Source organism: Triticum aestivum, chromosome 3A, assembly GCF_018294505.1.
Source record: "Triticum aestivum cultivar Chinese Spring chromosome 3A, IWGSC CS RefSeq v2.1, whole genome shotgun sequence".
In the NCBI taxonomy this organism is placed as follows: domain Eukaryota; kingdom Viridiplantae; phylum Streptophyta; class Magnoliopsida; order Poales; family Poaceae; genus Triticum; species Triticum aestivum.
This window is the reverse complement of record NC_057800.1, coordinates 397,518,471-397,522,746: the sequence shown is the minus strand read 5'-3', so window position 1 is coordinate 397,522,746 and position 4,276 is coordinate 397,518,471. Positions and strand designations below refer to the sequence as shown.

General features: G+C 43.5%; 1 long non-coding RNA gene across 1 annotated transcript; it reads right to left on the bottom strand.

The window, feature by feature from the left end:
• Positions 1–747: 747 nt before the first annotated feature.
• Positions 748–1,670, bottom strand: LOC123058357 (uncharacterized). Its single transcript, XR_006427173.1, has 2 exons — positions 966–1,670; positions 748–865 (listed from the first exon to the last, which is right to left on the bottom strand). It is a non-coding gene; the product is annotated as an uncharacterized lncRNA (long non-coding RNA).
• Positions 1,671–4,276: the final 2,606 nt, after the last annotated feature.

The window sequence follows — 4,276 nt, the reverse complement described above, 5'->3', positions numbered from 1 at the left end:
CCACTAGTTTTTCATTTGACTTGCTATGAACATTTCGTTCGACCTGCACATAGCGCAATCCAGGAGGAGCTATGCCTGCCACTAGTTTTTCATTTGACTTGCTATGAACATTTTGTTCGACCTGCACATAGCGCAATCCAGGAGGAGCTATACAACAATGTTGTTTCAGCATGGCATGGAAGCGCACACATAGGACTTAATGATGCATCTTTATGCCACTCTGGGCAGCGTTATTTTTTTCTGTAATAAATGTCGGGTTGCCCCGTTATTTTAAATTTGAACTTATAGTTTATTTAAGAAATGAGGAAAATCCTTTTTCTTTTAAAACTGTTGTGAATTATTCTATCTTGTTTTAATTTGACCTTCTTTGGTTTTTTTGTAAATAGAAAAATAATTTTTTAGTACAGAGATAAATCATCTATGTGTTTTTATAATTTGAATTTAGGTTATATTGTTTATAAACTAAAATATTTTTGGATCGGTGCACTACCTTTTTTTCGTAATGATTAATTTTGCCGACAGGATTTAGCAAAGTGTATGTTTGTTTATAACTACAACAGAGGCATTTTTTACATGTACTTTCTAGAATGATTCTCTGTACATACAAAGTTCTACAGTGTTGATTTTCTCTGTTTTCTTTAGCTGAGCTCTTGTGATGTGAGCACAAGGATGGAAACTGAAGAACATGCAGCTCTGTTCTTGGAGCATTCTCTGCACTTTGCTTTCCTCTCAACACACCATTTTGCCTTCTCTGCACTTTGCTTTTCTCTCGACGCACCATTTCTTTCTCAAAGGGTAGTTCTGAGGAAGCATCAGCCAGCACATAAACACTACAGATCCTTTGATGCTCATAGAAAGTTGGAATCTGTATAATACTACTACCATTAGAGACAGAATAGCTAACTCCTGTGCCGCACTCAATAACTGTTGTTTTTTTCCTGATGCTCGGAATTACATTTTCCTACCTTCTTCCCGTGCTTGCTTGTTCTTTTCTTTTGACAGGTGAGAAATCAATGTGTGTTGCCACAGCGTCACCTTCTGGAGGAGCATCAAGAGGAAGTCGAAGCTGTCTTGAGGAACGACGTTCGTGCCCTGCAGTGGGGTTGGGACAGCTACAACGGCGGGATCCGGGAGCTCATCATCCATAGTCGGTGCGGCACTCTGCTGGTAGAAGTTCGAGGCCGGATCCGGAGGAAGTTCAAGATGATTAGGCGGTTTGGCGAAGACGACGCCTGACAGTGGCAACACTCTGGAGGTAGGACGGCAGCGCGCGATGTCACTGGGGCTGCGCGACAGTGCACTGGGACGACCGGTGAAATCATTCAATAATGAAGAAGAAGAAGGTAGGCAAGGGGATCTCACCGGCCCTGACCGGGATCCGGGCGCGTGGTGACGAGGATCCGGTCCTGCAGGTGGCGGCGCTGCGGCAGGAGGGCCTGGCAGCGGCGCTGCGGGAGGAGGCCGGCAGCAGCGTCACGGTAGGAGGCGGTGATTTCCGAATGGGGGTTTCCAGAGGTGGCGGCGCCCGGGGTTGGCGGGGCAGCGGCGCCTCGAGTCGGGGGCGGCGGCACCTGTGGTCAAGGGCGGCGATGGTAGGGTGGTCCCCGGTGGTAGGTGGATTGGGGGTTTCCTGCGGGGGCGGCGGGTGGGTCGGGGATCGTGAGTGGTGCGGGAGGTGGGGGATGGGTTCTGGCTTCTTTTGGCATCTACGGGATCTCAGGAGTATCCGATCGCGACTATAAAGGGAAAGCCGTCATCCAAATAGTTATTCTAATCCAGGATTAAAATAGTGTTACTATATATATATATAATTTTCAATACATTGGCGCAAGCCAATTAATCACTGAAAATGCTTAGGTTGATGATTCTATTCAATCATTTTGTTCCCACTTCGTCTCTGTAGAGCTGTAGAACTTTGACAGTAGCTTGCGTAGACATTGAGCTCATATATTTCGTGGGATCGTCTGGAGCGTTAACAACTAGAGAGAGCATTATTCATGACTGACTTCACTGCAGTCTAGTCTTTGTTAAAATGTCTCTTTGAATCGAAGAAATAAGCCTGCCAAGGCACGACAACATCAATATTAAAATCCATTGTCCGTCGCTGCGTGGAGAATTGAATAGTAATATAGGTCAACCGACGACATGCAATGAATATATATAATATGTGTTTTGTCAACTATAAATTAGTGTGGAAGACTTACTCGGCAAAGTAGGGCATGTGTATGTTTTCCTTGGCCGCATTTGCCGTCATGCCTTCCCAAAGGTAGGTCGCCATGATGCAGGTTAATTGCAGTGAGCATATGTCAAGTTTTCAATGGCTATATTTGGTTGTTTAGTGAGCATATATGACTTGTTTATTTTAGTTATTCACGATGTTATGTTCATTATATGCAAGTATGAGCTGCATAGTTCAATTTCATCAATACCAATTTCAACGGCTATATTAAGTTCATGTTATGCCTTGTGGAGTTAATACATGTCCTTTATTTCAGTTTTATACAATTATCCAATGTATTGTCTAAGAACGAGCTACATTATATTTAGTTTTAACAATACCAATTTGAATTACAATATTTGCTCGTTGCTAAACTTGTTATTGTTAACATTCACTTTCATTTTTTATCTTATTTACTAGCGTGCTTAACCTACACATTGAAGCTATTATTTGGAGATGATGTTGCTATATATTTAGTTGATGTTAAGCTTGTTCTACTTAACATGCCTTTCCATGTACTTACACATGACAACAATAATGGGAGTGACTAACATTTTTCATCGAGGTTAGTTTCATCCATCGACTTATATTATATTACACCATTCTGCAATTGTAGTTTCGCTTCTAATACTAACTTGTTGCTTGCAGGTACATATGTCTTCGGTACAGATCCATGCTTGGACCCTTTTTGCATATGGGGCAATGAGATATTCATGAACTAGCATCAGGTGAGGAAACTAATAAATATTGTTAGAAAAATAAACGAATGATGGCAATTAATATATTTGTTTACGCTCTATCCAACACAACAGTGAGCTATAGGATGGTAACTATGAACTTTGTAGCATTCTTTTTTCTGCCCATATGGAGTTGTTAGACGACAACGTCTGAATATTTTCTGTTGCAATGGTTCCTAGAGAAGTTTACTCAAGATTACCTTACAAAGTACATGATTGGTGGACATGCAACGAAGGTTAAAGTATTTCATCTAGACTATAATGAGTATCTAGAAGTCTTGAAGACAATGAAGGATGTGGGGTGGCCATCACAAGGGGTTGCCCTAGAGTCGTGTGTGCATTCGTCGTCGAGGAGGGCTCAATATGGGCATTCCACTTCACCTTCTCCAGCAACCAGAGTGTCTTTCTCATTTTGTATTACCATCTTTAATACGACTATGGCTCATTATTCTTTATTTGTTGTTTCTGTAGTTCTTGAATATATGTACCTATGAATCGAATTATGCATTCGTTCTTAAACCTATTTGTATACATGATCAATAGGAAATAAGTGATTGCCTACTTTCAAATTCAAATTTTGTGAAATTCTAGATGTAGGAATTAAATTAGAAAGAAAATTATGCTCTACAGGCCATTACACTGCACACGGTTTACCAAAGCAAAACATCTGTGAGCAACCTCCAGTTCAAACATGTCGGTGGAAACGACACCTATGGAATCACTGGGATCCCTTCTATGGTTGGCGGGCGCGGGGTTGTCAAAGAGTGGGTCTAGTAGCTAGCACAAAGATCGTTTACCCAGGTTCGGGCCGCAAGGATGCGTAATACCCTAATCCTGCTTTGGTGTATATTTGAGTGTTCTTGAGCTTCCGAACTAGCTGCGGTGCGTGCGTAGTCCAAAAGATCAGAATCCTTCTCCAGTAGGCCTCGGGCCTCCTTTTATAGTCAAAAAGGGGTCGCCACAGTGGCACACGGGAGGTGGAAAGGTAAATAGTGTACAAGCTTATCGCCTGTCATTACGGGACAAGGCGCATTAAATGCGCCCCTTAGGTGTCCCATTGCTTTATTGGGGATGGCAACGAGGCCCGTCCCGTCTGTCGCCGTTCCACCTTGCTCCGACACGCATCCAGGCCAACGAGGCATGCAGCGCCACGTTAGCTGGCAGGCTGCTGAGATGGCGTGGTGGTAGGGTCTTCACAAAGATCTGCATGCCACCACACAGGTGCTTGACTAGCTGGATTAGCATCCATGTATTGCCACGTGGGTACTAGCCTCAGTTGGTGGGTTGGCCGCTGAGCTGGGGCGGTGACGGGGCGGCAAGG